Raw genomic sequence first — 15,282 nt, 5'->3', positions numbered from 1 at the left:
TTTCAGGAAATGAGAATTTCACAAACTCTTACAGGTAGTCTAAACCCACGAATAACCCATAGAACAAAGGAAATGTCAGAGAGACTATTGGCACTTTTGCTACAGTTTTCGTTGTGTGTGGCTCTAGATTACCTGGAAAATATAGCTAACATTTTAATTTTTTTATTTATTTTTTCACATTACTTTCCTGCTTTGCTCACAAAATTTTTACTCTCTCAATTTAATTGGATTTTTCATTTTTGTAAATTTATACACAAAATTAAAAAATGTCGGGTCTTTTTACCTTTTTTTTAAATATTTTTTTTTAAATTAAATTTTTGTAGTTTCAAAAATCCTTACTACCAAACCAATCTAAAATTTATAAAAAGCTTACTATTTTTTTTCCTTTATATAAAAAATTCTTCAAATCTTCCACTTAAAATTTTTCATTTCGAAAAATATTGAAAAATGCATTATTGAAAATTTTGAAAATTAGATTTTTCTACTCTATTTTTTTAAATTGTGAAAAAAAGCTTCTTGAAAACATTAAAGATTTTATTTTAAAATATTTTCTTTAATGAAAATATATTTACCAAAAGTAAGTGAGCCATCATTTTTCTGATTGGTATCTTTTAAAATCACCCATCTCTTTTTATGTGTTTTAAAAACATACAACATATTTTTTGAATTGATAAATATTTTTTACAATATTTCACATTCTATTTCTATTTTTCAGAAAATAATTTCTTTTAAAAGTAAATGTAAACTGAAGCTGAGAAATAAAGAATCACAAATTGGTTTGAAATATAAATTCAAATACACAATTCCATATGCATCTTTCTTAATTGGACGACAATGTTATGTTGTCACAAATTATTTTTTTAAACACAAAAAACAATATTATTAAATGTCTTGTTCCAAAATCACCAAAGATAACACTCCAAAATATGTTCCGTAAAACTCCAACTCTATTTCTTTCCAAAGCATAACGTGAAGTAACCTACAAATCACTTTAAAACCACGTAATCAATTGGAATGTTTAACTACCAAACATTACTCCTACTAAAAAATTTCCATAACTAACAAACTTGGTAAAACACCTATGTACTTTCATTGAAGCTTTTTTCAACAATTTTCTAACCTCTTTTTCCTCTAAAGTAATGCTAAAACAATCGATATATTAAAAAATGCATTTCTTAAATTTTTTTCGTACCGATACAATAAATACAATTTATACACATCTTATGAGTATTTCATTTTACAAAACAACTTTTATAAAACAATATAAACATATCTATATTTTCCCCCCTCCGACCCGACAAAGGCATATTCTAGCTATACGATCGGCGACATACTTTTTTACATAATTTACATCATTTACGTATTAAGCAACCTCTCCTTATCCCTTCCTTACAATATATCTATACTTATTTTGATTTAAGTACGTTTAATAAAGTTTAAATTGTTTCCTACCTGGACGCAGATCAGCCTCCAGCTGCTTCCTCCTTGGATACTCTTCAAAATGGCCGCTTACGTTCACGTTTACGTCGTTACGTAATTGAAAGCTGCAACAATTAAAAAAGGACTATTTCATTTATTTTGATATAATAAATATATTTTGATTTATTTAAAAATGTTTCGTTTACATTAAAAATTTGTAAAAATATGGATTAAATTAATAAAAATAATATTTTTTGGGATATATTTCTTTTGAAAAATAAAAATATTTTTACAAACTTATATTTGGTTTATTTGAATCATTTTTTCATGCATTACTTCTAAATAATATTATTTATATGTTTAATTATTCTTTTTATTTCCTTACCTGTTTTCTAATTCCTTTTCCTTTTTTTCAATCTTCTTTCATCTTCTTTTTATCATCCTTTTTAAGTACCGCGGGACTCATAGCATATGTCATAAAAATAAAAGAAGGACAATGTTTGCCATTTGATTCAATGTAAAGCCGTGGGAACTAAATATTTTATTATTTTTATCTTATTAAATCATGACTTTAAAAACGTGTATTTAGTAATTTTTTACTTATTTGATCCTAATTCATGTATATCTATATATTTTTATTTTTGCAAACTAATATTTATATGAATTGTATTAAATGCAATATAACCAATTTACATAAAAATAAATCTTATCCTTGAAATATATTATAATAATGAATTACTATAAAAATAAATTATAATATTTAATTACTGTAAAAATAATAAATATAAATTTTAACACTTAATTTTATTTAATTATTATTTATATATTATAAAATGTTATATATTATATATATTTTCTTAACAAATACTTTAATTACATAAATTTCTTAATTCTCTATTTTTAAAAAACTACAAAAAATAAATATAATTTTTTTATAAACATTACTAATATTATTAAAAATATACAAATAATACTTTATTAATAACTTAAATAATTAATTAATATTTTTTCAAAATAATAAAAAAAACATTAATATCAAATACTACTCTGGTAAAAATAAATAGTAATTTTTTATTAAAAAACATTACTAATATTATGAAAAATATACAAATAATACTCTATTAATAATTTAAATAAATAGTTAATATTTTATCAAATTAATTATAAAAACATTATTATCAAATAATATTACAGTAAAAATAAATATTAATGTTTATTAATTAAAATTACTACTATTATTAAAAACTAAAAATAATACTCTAGTAATAATGTAAATAATTAATTATTAATGTAAATAATTATTTAATATTTTACCAAATTAATATAAATAAATATTCTTTTTTTATTAATAAACATTACTATTATTATTAAAAATATACAAATAATACTCTAGTAATTATTTAAATAAATAATTAATATTTTATCAAAATAAAAATAAAATCATTATCAAATAATACTATAGTAAAAATAAATATTACTTTTTTAATAATTAACATTACTACTAGTATTATAAATATACAAATAATACTCTAGTAATAATTTAAATAATTAATAAATAATTTAATTAATTAATTTATATTTTACCAAATTAATATAAATAAATATTAATTTTATATTAATAAACATTACTGTTATTATTAAAAATATACAAATACTACTCTAGTAATTATTTAAATAATTAATTAATATTTTATCAAATTAATAATAAAAAAATTAATATCAAGTAATACTCTAGTAAAAATAAATATTATTTTTTTATTAATTAACAATACTACTATTATTAAAAATATACAAATAATACTCTAGTAATAATTTAAATAATTAATTAATATTTTATCAAATTATTTAAAAAAAACATTAATAAGAAATAATACTCTAATATTATTTTTAAACCTAAAACAAAAGTTATATTAATTCCTTATGTTACATTTAACATACTTACATATATAATGCGTTGTAAAAGTATATGCGTTGTAAAAGTACTTGCGTGGTAAAAGTATGCGTGGTAAAAGTATGCGTGGTTAAAGTATTTACGTTGTAATAGATGCGTGGTAATGGTATTGCGTGGTAAAAAATGCGTGGTAAAGGTTGTATACCATTAGAGGGGCAGGGTGGGATATAGAACCAGGGAAGGGATGGAAAGAGGTGAGAGAAAAGGGGGAAAGGCAGGGGAAAGGAGGGTGACTGGGAACGAGTGAGAAAAAAGAGCAAAGGCAGGGAGTGCGAGGTACGGTGTGAAGAGTGAAGTGTGAGACGAGGTGGAGACAGTGGGGGAAGAGTATTAGGGTAGGGAAACAAGCTCTTGGCATTGCTGTGGCGGGGGGGCAGGGGAGCGGGAGCGCATTGCTTTGAAGTCTGATGCGGGAGGCGGGGGAGTGGCAGCCTTTGAAGTGTGATGCCAGGCACAGGCAAATGGTGGTTTGTGACGTGGCTGGTTTGTGCGCGCGCATTTCTCACATGAACTGTGGCTAATCCGCCCTTGGCAGACTTTTCGGACCGCTTACTAGAAATCTCGACAAAACAAGCATTGCTAAAGCAATGGTTTAAGTCGAGACCTGCAGGGTTGAAGGGAAGTGATATGCCCATTGCAAAGCTTCCTAACAGCCCTTAACTTGTCTTACTCACATCTTCCGCCAGTCCAAGCTTTATAGCCAATGCCACATTGCATTTTGGATTTTTTTGTGTGGCTGATTTACTGTGAGCGCTATTTCTAATATTTATCTCATTACATGGACATAACTGCTTTGTTATGCTCACAATATGTCGCTCAATGTGTCACTTTTAAGGCATTGAAATGTTACAACTGAGCACACCAAAAACATGGAAATGTCAACATAGTCAAACTCAAAACTTGACAGTTGTGCTTCAGAGCACAACTGGAACATGCACACACCACTTTTCCCTTGTAACACACGGTTTGCTACCTCTCACTTTTTGTTTGCCTTTGATACTTGCACAAGTGCCATCATTGCCTACGTAACGTTTGTTCTTGACCCTGAGTGTCTAGCATATATTGCAGTATTATACCTCTAATTGTACTTTGTTTTCTCTTGTAACCTGCACACTTGTCACTTTTTCCTCCTGTGCACTTTTTGCTACCTCATGTATGTTGTTTGCCCACAAATGTCACTTTTACCTCATGTAACTTAAAGTCTGCTTTTGTAATCTGTTCACGTGTAATTTTCTCCTCGTGTATCAGTTCTGTTCCTATTGTGAATCGCTCTGACGCCTTCGGGTAAAGTCCGCGCTATATAAAAACGCATAAATAAATAAATAAATAAAACAGAGAGAGAAACAATGTTGAATGACAAGGTTTTCACGAGCGACCAAAACAGAAACAATTATATGGACGTCATTCAGGACTCATTGCGATTCAAACTGTGAGCAAGAAGCTCGTTGTCAGCAAGCTCAGTGTCAGCAAAAGACGTCTCTTATAAAAAGCTATTATACGAATAATGGTGTTTGGAAGTGCCCTACAGTTTGTCAAAGATTTAGCATTTCCACTCTAAGATGGCCCCCTTGTTTGGCCATCTTTCTACGTAGGACCTGCCTCCGGGCCCCTTTTCTATTTCCACAATCCACAATTGGCCTATGTGCGCCTAGTATTTTGCCTTCCGCGGCAAATTCGGTCCTCTGGAGCTGTTGTGCAGAGACCTCGGCGGCTGGTGGAGCAGCGTTACTTTGCAGCAGTGCTGTGTTCACCGGAGTGAGGTAAGCGGACCCCGGCGGTATCATAGAGGGAGACCCCCCCTCACTACAGAGAACCGGAGGATAGACGCGAGGGGAGGGAGATATGGTTAATAGTATAAACAGTTGATGCATTGGAGCATGCTGTCAGTCAGGAAACAACTTTAGTAATGATAGCTTCGAGATCGGACCCAATCAACAGTGCTATGGAACGATTGACCCCTTGCGTTACAGACTGCCCTTTGCCGGACATGCCAATAGAGCCGATTCAAGCGGGCGGCTACCGATTTTTTTTAATGCCAATATGGCTATTTTATTTTAGATGGCTACGACTAAAATTGCCTCTGCTTCGATATACCTCAATGGGAAAAATACAGTCCTCTCCTAATAAAGGAGAATTGGTGTTCATGTTTCAAATTTAGATCCTAATAGTGCTGGGCTTGCACATTTGTTCATCCCTATGTTGTCAGTAATATAAGTACCACTGAGTTGTTATACCTGTTATCAGGGCACCTCTGGACAATTCCGTTTATTGTAATAATGTTACATACTGTAGACTCTCTGCAGCATATGGTGGCAGGCTAAACATTAAACTACTTCAACAATGCCATTTAGCAGAAGCTAAGGGTTTCGTTGCTCTATAGCTGCAGCATACGAGGCTCACTGAATTAGCTGGAATTTACCTTTAAAAAGGTTTCCATTAGCAGTTGTAACTACTGCCAACTCGCCCTTTCAGTTTAGAAAGATGTTGTGGATATGAAAGCATATAGCCATATAGTTATATTTAGTGTAGACAAAGAAATGCATACTGCTGTAACTAAAGAATTTGTTAGGGCAGTTTTTCCTGTAAAAACCAAGTGAATGACAAATGTGTACGGTGTTCCTTTACTCTCTGAGGGGAACATATGTTCGATATAGTCATTATTTATTGTGTTCATTCGTCAAAACATATCAATTTATGTGATCTGGAACTCTCTCACTGCCTCAAACTATGCCATTGGCTTGCCTTGCTGTGGCAACAGAACAGTTGCAGGAGGGCTTAACACTCAGTGAATGACGTTATACAGATTAACAAAACAAAGAGCTCTCGGAGATCTCAGAGTTTGCTAGGTCTAGGCCATTTTCTTTAAAACCATCTGATGTGCACTTCGGCTGCAATCAAACTTTCATATATAGCATCTCTCGCAACTGTACACATCAAGCTGTGGTTTGTTGGCGGTTTATGCTTGACAATGGGTCCGCCAGAGAGTGAAAATACATGTTTCAAATGCTGCAGCAGCCTCAGGCTGTATGATATTAGTGCGATCTCTCAGGGAGGCTAGTGCCTCAGATATAGGCCCATCAGCAGGTGCCCTCCTGCATGCCATTCCAATCCGATCCTGGGTAACAGGCATCCATGATCTGCTAAATGACTAACTCCAGAATGGTGTATCGACAAATGTGAATAGGCAAATTGGGTTAGCTTCAGACTTTCTGTGCTCCGCGCCATGAGGATGCTGCAAATATTCAGGTAGCCTGATCAAATAGTAGTGTAGTTATTTACTTCTTTCTGTTATGTTATACATATTGATAGAGTGCACGATCATCACATGGGTATCCTGGCGCTGAGTCTAGCCAGACCTTGGGCCTAGTAGAAATACTTGTAAAGCCAGGTCTTCAGCTTCTTGTCGAATTCAAGAAGAGAGAAGGAAGCTCTTATGTGTACCAGCAGGTCGGTCCACACTGTAGGAGCGATGTAGGAGATGGCTCAACTGCTGGATCTGGTTTTCTGTATGTGTGGAATGTGTACAAGTAGGAGTCTGGAAGGTTTGTGAAAGCAGATACAATTTTTGGGGTATGCTGGGCCAGTGTTATGTAGGCCCTTGAAATTGTGGGTCAAGAGTTTGATTTGTGCTTGTTGGTGTAGTGGTGCTCCTTCAGGTGTGGTGTTATGTCATTGCCGTGTGGGAGGTTGAGAGTGATTCTGGCTGCCAAGTTCTGAATATATCCTACAGCCTTCTGGTGAGTTTTTGTTTTTCCCAGCACAAAGGTTGTTCCCGAAGTCCAGCTTGCTTGTGAAGAGTGTCTGCATGATGGTTTTCTGGGTGCTGATTGGGATCCATTTGAAAATCTTCTGCTTTTTCAGGGTATGGAAGCATGAGGCAGTGACAGTGTTGACTTGGGCGGTAATGTCGAGTTTGCTGTCGATGACGAACCCAAGTTTCTTGGTGTGGGTGGATATCAGTCCTAGCTCTGTTGGCCACCAGGTAAAGTCCAACGGTGAAGTGCTGTTCCTGAAGATCACAATTGTGGTCATGTCGGTTTCCAGCTTCAGACGGTTGGTCTTCATCATGTGGACGATTTCTATTATGCAGGCATTGAACTTGATCCGGGTACTGGACGTCTTGTCTTTGAGGGAGAGAATGAGTTGTGTGTTGTTGGCGTAGGAGAGAATGTTGATGTGAGAGTAGATGATGTTGACGAGTGGGATCATGTATGCATTGAAGAGGATTGTGCTCAGGGAGGATCCTTGCGGACTCCGCAGATGAGGTCGAAGGTGTCCAAGGTGTATGGTTCCAAGCTGACTGACTGGGTCCTTCCAGTTATGATGGATCAAATCCATCGGAGTGCATAACTTTGAATTCCAGTGTCGTGTAGGCGGTGGAGGAAGATAGGTGGGAGACCATGTAAAACGCTGCAGGGAGGTCCAGGAGGATGAGGGTCGCTGTGTCTCCTCCATCCAGAGTCATTTGGATGTCCTCCATGGCAGCAATGAAGGCAGTTTCTGTGCTGTGGTTGGGCCTGAAACCGAGATTGAGCGGTTTTGGGGAGTTGGTGATCTGAGATATTCAGTGAAGAGTCTGTTGATGATTTTCTCTAAGACTTTGACCGGGAATGATGTGTAGTTGGCAAACGTTGAAGGATCAACAGTGAGTTTCTTCAGCAATGAGAGGGCAGTTGCGTTTTTCCATGTCTGGAAAGGTTGCGGAAGAGGTGGAGGCATTCAGAATGGATGTGAGCATGGCGCTGATGGGTTGCACTCCACTGGAGAAGTCATGGTGGGAGGACTGGCCCGATGGGGCCCCTGAGTGGATGGACTTCATGGTGGTGGCAACTTGTGTGATGATGACAGGCCATGTGGTTAGCATAGGTTCTGTGGAAAAGATCGGGATGCATTTGGCATGGTCTTTCGGGTTCGGTTGAGGGTGCTGTAAATGGTAGTGATTTTGTTGCTGAACAATTGAGAGAGGTTGTTGCATTGGTCCTGCAAGAGTAGTGATTTGAGTTGGAGGCGGCTGCTGGTAAGGTAGAATCCATCATGTTAGCAAAGATTTCTTTGTTTCTATTGATGCGGTCTGCCAGAGCAGCGCGTTTAGTGGCCCACCTGATTTGATGGTATTGTCTTGGTTGGATTTGAGCATGCTCCTGTGTGGATTGTCTCTCTAGATCATTCTCCATTTGAGCTCCTGTTATTTGCAGTTTCATTTCATCAGTCTGACTTTCTCTGTGTACCAACTGGGCTGGGGTCTAGATCTTGTAGTATTGCTGTATTTGAGGGGGCTAGGACCAGGGACGGACTGGAAACTTAAAACAGCCCTGGTAAAAATTAAAAATTCAGCCCGCAGACGTCCTAATGTGCGCTAGAAGGTAACCAACCTTTACAACGCAACTTTTACCACGCAGTGCCTTTACAACGCAACTTTTACAGCGCAAACCATTACAACGCATTGCGCTGAGGGGCGCTCTAGGATAGGGAATAGGTTTAATGTACTATCCAACACCTTCCCCACTATCCACAGGGACTGGAGTTGGAATAGTAAGTTAAACAATTCACTATCCAGCGCCTAAAAGCATTATGCGTTGTAAAAACCACGTTGTAAAGGCATGCGATGTAAAAGCATGCGTTGTAATATCATACATCCGCGCTAGAATAAAAGCAACTCTTTCAAGTTGCGGCCGGGATCGGTAATGAGCACCACCATTCGTAGAGGCTGAACCCAGCCTCCAAGTGTCAATACCGGCCTCCTGGGGCTCCAGCCTCCCGGTGAATTGCCCGCTTGCCCGGCAGTCCGGCCTTGGCTAGGAAGCTGGTGCAGAAGGTGATCATGTTGTTACAGTTCTTGATGGCTTTGAGGAGCCTGCTGCTGTGTTCGTGGATGTTGAGAGTAGTGTTGTAGTCCTTGGCAGGGATGCTGTTCCAGTTTCGGACGGCGTTCTGGCAGTGGTGCATATGCGTTATAACCAAAAGGGGGATGCTGACCTTGACAAGGAAGAAGTCTGCCCAGGAGACTGGTTTAGACGGGTTTAGACTCGTTGACTCAGATGTTTTTGAAGGTGGTGAATAAAAGGGTCCTGGAGGTGTCCGGCGATGTGGATAGCCCTCGTTCAGTGAGGTCTGTAAAGGGCTGTGTTGGGCCCTAGGCCCTCATGCTGGCAAGCAGACATACACTGACGCAGGACACACTGGAGGTCTGGTGCAACTGGCCCAGAGCACGTGGGCTCGGCCTCTTTTATTACTGCTGTGTCACCTGACCAGTGACATCAGTGGTGGGTGGGTGTTCAGTGTAGTTACAGGCTCAGCACTAGAATGCTGACTTGTGCTGGGCATTACATCCCTTCCCAAATTGGTTAAAAAATTAAACCAAAACAGAAAAAGTCCAAAACCTTTGGGGGAAAGAAAACACAGAAAATAACATTGGACTTGCGCTTTCAAAATGAGTCTCTTTGGCTGCTTGCAAGCCGCAGGCATTATAGTTCTTGTATTCTGGACTAACAGTTCTCGGTGGCACGGTTCGCAGTTGTTCGGCGGGTTCTTTCTTTGTCTGTGCTGTCTGTCCGCTGTTCTCAGCCCTGCCTTTGCTTCGCTCCGTTGGTGATAAGAGATAAATGGATGACACAGGTGTCAACAGTCTTCTGGTTTTGTTCTTTCTTTTGGCTTAGTGATGTTTTCCGGGCAGACCTTAGTGTTGACTCTTGGCAGGTGAATAGAGTAGGTGCACACATCCCTCTCACTAGGATGTCCCTCTCGCCGGTATTTTTCTCTCACCAGATGTCCGGGAGGACCTCTTTACCAGGCTTCCACTGGACTGGTGTTTTCGGTCGTGTTGCTCTACCATAGCCTTTGGGCCGTGAGCAGGGCGCTCCACGAGCCTCACCGTCGTGCCCTAGTTCCACCTGAAGGTTGAGTTGTCGACTCACTTCATTGCTCGCGAGGCTTTCATCCCCTTGGGTCCTGCAGACGCGCTTCTGTAGATCTGTCTCTCGTGCGTGACTTGCTGCCACCAGAGTCCCTTGAGGCCTCTGATTCTGGTTTGCCACGGGCTGGTGCGAGGTGGTCAGGTCCTCAACTTCCGGAGGCCTGAGTAGTCTCGCCATCCAATCTTCCGCTCAAACCCCAGCGGTAGATGTCGCCAACAGACTAGCTTGCTCTCTTCTGCGATCGCCATGTGGATGGATGGCTCGTAGGTGGTTGTCCTTGTTCAGCACTGCCGGTGCTCTTGCCAGGCTTGTCTTCCATTGCACTCAGGTGTTCCAGTGCCTGTCACCTTGCTTCTTTCCGCAGGGGCGGCTTCTTCTTGCAGTGGCAGCGTGCCATTCCGATTTCTCCCTTCTTCTTTTCTTCTTAGTGGCGGTGGCCACTCTGTTCTGTCTTCCTTCTTTTCTCCTCTTCTCGCGACGTACCCTGGTCCCCTTTCCTTCATCTTCTCTGGCCAGGCTTCCCATGCAGCGCGCGCACTCTGCACGTGTCATCCTGGTCTTGTCCTAGTCCTAGGACACTGTCTTCTGGTCACTCACTTCCCAGGGTTAGCGTCGCGACCTTTTCTACTGTTCCTTTTTCCATTTCTTTATGGCGTCACGCCCTTCTTCTTCCTGTTCCTTCTTGCGACGTGATCTGGTCATTGTACTGCCTTGGTCTTCCCAGCCAGTCTTCTCCAGGTAGCGTGCACTCCACCTGTTTCTCTCTGTTCTGGGCATGGCTCTCGGACATTGGTCTTATCTTCTAGTGACTGGACCGGTTGTCGCTATCTTCTCAGTTGCTTCTTTTCTTTCCTTGGCGACCAGACTAGGTGGTCGGCTTTCACCTTCGGCATGAGTCGTCATGCTGTGCTATCTTCTTCGTGGTCGCTATTCACCGTCCCGGTGTCTTGGCGTTGGCGCGTCGCTGTGTGGCGTCACTCTGGCGCGCCTGATTCCTGACTCCTGACTCTCCTGGCACGTTCCGGCGCAGTGCTGCGCGGTCCTGTCGTGCGGGATGTGGAATTCTTGCACTCTTGTCGCGTTCCTGCGCTTTTGTGGTGCAGTTCCGTGCTTCCTGGCGCGTTGCTGCGCTGTCTTCTGGCGTCTTCCTTGCGCTTTCTGGAGAGTACCTGCACTTCTGGCGTAGCAGTGCTGACCTTCGTTCCTCGCTCTCTACTTTGAGCACTTTGGGCACTCCTGGTGCTTTCTTGCGCTTGACCACTGTACTTGCGCAGCTCCTGGCCGTGTCGCACTCTAGATCCTCCTCTTACTCCTTTGGTACTCTAGATCCTCCTCTTACTCCTTTGGTACCGTGTGGCGTTGTGGCGCCAATTTTGCGTTGCTGCGTGGCGTTCCTGTGCCAGTCCTATACGCCCTGTCTTTTCTCTTGTGCAGCTCCTGGGGTGTTCTTTGCCTTTCTGTTTCTTCGGATGCTTGCTGCATACCTTTACTCAGTGTCTTCCTCCGTTCCATGCGCTGACATGTATTTTCCGCGTCCGGCGCGCTCCTGCGCCGTCTATTTTGACTTGCGTGCCTGCTTTCGCTTCAGGATCACAGACTGTGTTCCTTGTGAACTTCTGGCATGTCAGTTCTCTTGTGCACAGTTATTCTTTACTTGGCAGTCTTCACTGTGTCTTAGTGTTTCCCTTCTAAGATAGCCTGGGTCTCCTTTACTGTTGTCTCACATATAGAACTGTTGCTTTTCCTAGGTTGGGCCTCATCTCTGTGCTCTCAGCATTCTTGGCTATGTTCCCAGTTCTGCTGTACCGTGTTTTGCATCGCGGGTGCAGTACTGGTAAATTTCCACGAGGTGGCAGTGTTGCTTTATTCCCCTCAGCTTCGGAGCTTTTCCACCTGCTGCAGGCTTCGTGCACTTTTTCCTTCGGGCAGCCAGTGCAGACCGGGCTCGTTGGGGTCCAGGAAAAATGGAGGGCAACTCGTGGCGGGTGCTGCCCCACTTACAAAGTAATGGCCTCACCTTCCTGCTGGGACAGTGTGATAACCTCCAATCCCTTCAGACCCCTCACGCTCGCTCTCTGCAGGGGTGGGGCACCAACGTTAGAGGCTGCTCTTCGTCGACCCCGCACCTCGTCGGGATCCCTCGCTTATCGGGACGCCGCACCTCCCCAAGCTCACTCAGTAAGTAGGATCTTTATTTATTTAGTCCTGAGAGGGGAGGTGTAGTGAAGAGGTCCACAGGTGAAGTAGTTATATATATATATTTATTATAAGTTAATGTATGATAACAGGTGAGAGCCAGGGAAGCGATGTCTACATTAAACCGCTCTCCGTGGACATACAAACCACACATTTCTTTACGAACTCCTCTATCTCACTGTCCACACCCGGCCACCAAAACATCCCTTTAACAACAGATTTAGTTCTCACAATACCAAAATGTCCCTCATGACAAAGCTGCAAAATTTTCTTCCTCAATGACACAGGTGGAACGACTCTATCACCCCTAAAGAGTATATCATTTTCAGATGACAATTCCGTGCGGATTTGCCAAAAAACATCCAATCCAGGAACATCTCTCTTCTTGGGCCAGCCCTTGCAAATGTATTCTAGAACATTTTTCAAAATAAAATCTTTTTCTTGTTCCGCTAACCACTCAGTCTTACTAATGGCAGGCTCGCCACAATCCTGCACTAATGCCACACAATATTCACTCCAAGGATCATCCTCACATACTTCAAGAGGAGGTGGGAGTCTAGATAAGCAATCAGCAACACAGTTATCCCTCCCAGGTAAGTAAACCATCTTATAAATATACTCTTTCATCCGCATAGATAGTCTTGCTAGTCTTGCTGACGCACCTGAAATGCCTTCACATGATAATATGCGGATCAATGGTTTGTGATCTGTGCGAATGGTCACAGGTTTGCCCCATACAAATGCTCGAAAATGCTCCAATGCCCATGCACACGCAAGGGCCTCCCTCTCAATGATAGGATACCTACTCTCAGCAGGAGAAAGAGCCCTAGACGCAAACAGGATTATCTTTTCTTTACCCTCCCCATCCTGTTGTGACAACACTGCACCCAAACCTTTGTCACTTGCGTCAGTTGTTAATAAGCAGTCAACATTTGGGTCAAAACTGGCAAGTGCATTAACATTTTGTAATTCACGCTTGATCAATTTAAATTCCTTTTCACACAATTCACCCCATATGAACTTAGTGTTTTTTTTCAAGAGCATGCGCATATTGTAAACTTTAGCAGCAAAATTCTTTATAAACTTGGCGCAATACTCGGCCATGCCAAGAAACGCTCTCAACTCAACCTTCGACACTGGTGCAGGAAATTTGACAATATTTTCCACTAACATGGGTTTCGGTTCTACTCCTTCCTCACTTATAACGTGTCCCAAATATGAAACACTCCTTTGGCTGAACTTGCATTTGGACAACTCCACTGTCAGGCCAGCTGACTGTAAGGTTTCCAAAACTTGTTTTAATTTAAAATCATGGTCCTCTTTGTCTTTTGCTGCAACAAGTATATCATCTTGAAAAAAAGAGATATTTTCCATGTCACCAAAAAGCTTGTGCATCAACCGCTGAAAAACCGCAGCGGCCGATGCCAAACCAAAAGGCATACGCCTGAATTGGTAGCAACCAAATGGCGTAATGAACGCCGTGAGGTTCTTAGAGTCAGGATCTAACATCACTTGGTGGTAAGCGGCAGAGAGATCAACTGTCGAGAACCATGTAGCACCATTAAGGGAAGATACCATCTCGTTAATTCTAGGAAGCGGAAATTTGTCCACAACTATATTATTATTCAAATGGCGCAAATCTATGCACAAACGGATTTTTCCATTGGTTTTCCTGGCTACCACGATTGGAGAAATCCATTCAGACGCCTCAATTTCCTCTATAATACCTTTAGCCAGCAATCCCTGAATCTCCTTCTTAACCTCCTCCCTTATCAGTATCGGTATGGGTCTTACCTTGTGGACCTTAGGTTGTGCATCAGCCTTTAAAATAATTTTATGTTCAAATCCCTTTAGGACACCCAGTTCCTTTGTAAACACTCTAGGAAAACTTTCAGCTAATGTCTCCCCCATCCTGCTACAATCATCCAAAATCAGTACTTTTTCCTTAGAATTTGGATCTAAAATGATGTGCAATTTTTTCTGATCAAACCATCCTAACACCGATGGTCCAACATTTGCAACATATAATTTCGCTCTAGTCGACCTACCTTTAAACAAGAAAGTGAGCCACCTATAGCCTATTATCCCAATTCTGTTACCTGTGAAGCTGATTGGGCTAACATCTGATGGGTACAAATGCTCACCAATCTTACTTACAAATTTCCTTCTCCAAACTTCTTCATTTACTATAGTATATGGGGAACCGGAGTCCGCATACACACTTATCACTACTCCTCCGAGAGATACCTCACAAATCGGTTTTCCTTTGAGAGATTCCTCTGAAATGTTAATTACATAGTTCCCCCGAACACTCTTTATGCAACAAACATCCTCCGTTTCTACTTCATCCCTATACTCTTCATCATCCTCATACACATATTTCACATTACTGCGTCTACGACACATTTTGCTGAAGTGACCTAAAAGTCCACATATACCACACTTTTTCTTCAAAGCTGGACATAGTCTACTAAATGCCAGATGTTCTTTACTGTCACATCTATAGCATCTCCTATCTTCAAAATTCCTATTCTGAACCTTAGGTGTTTGACTGTTCCATTTTCCTTGTTGTTGTTGTTGACGAAAATTTTTGTTAGAAGCTTGAATTTTACATATAGTTCCCGAACTTTTGGACACATCTTTCTCAGTCTCTTTCACGACGGTAGCGCACCTTCCAGACATTTCAGATTTCCTCATGATAGCTATTACATCATCAAGAGGAGCATCCCCATTGACCCAAAGACGATCTTGTAATGCAGAGTTGTTGTTGTGCATCACAAGCTGATCACGTATTAGATCATC

At 40.5% G+C, this 15,282-nt stretch overlaps 1 protein-coding gene across 1 annotated transcript in view; it reads left to right on the top strand.

Moving 5' to 3' along the window:
• The first annotated feature begins 4,997 nt into the window (after positions 1 to 4,997).
• Positions 4,998 to 15,282, top strand: part of HAUS4 (HAUS augmin like complex subunit 4) — a 288,206-nt gene continuing 277,921 nt past the window's right edge. The window contains exon 1 of the mRNA XM_078644887.1: positions 4,998 to 5,130. The gene's annotated coding sequence lies outside the window, so the exon portion shown is untranslated. The remainder of the gene's footprint in view (positions 5,131 to 15,282) is intronic.

Source organism: Lissotriton helveticus, chromosome 5_1 (genome assembly GCF_964261635.1).
Source record: "Lissotriton helveticus chromosome 5_1, aLisHel1.1, whole genome shotgun sequence".
NCBI lineage: Eukaryota > Metazoa > Chordata > Amphibia > Caudata > Salamandridae > Lissotriton > Lissotriton helveticus.
The sequence above is the reverse complement of the archived record's forward strand: the minus strand, read 5'-3'. Positions and strand labels throughout refer to the sequence as shown.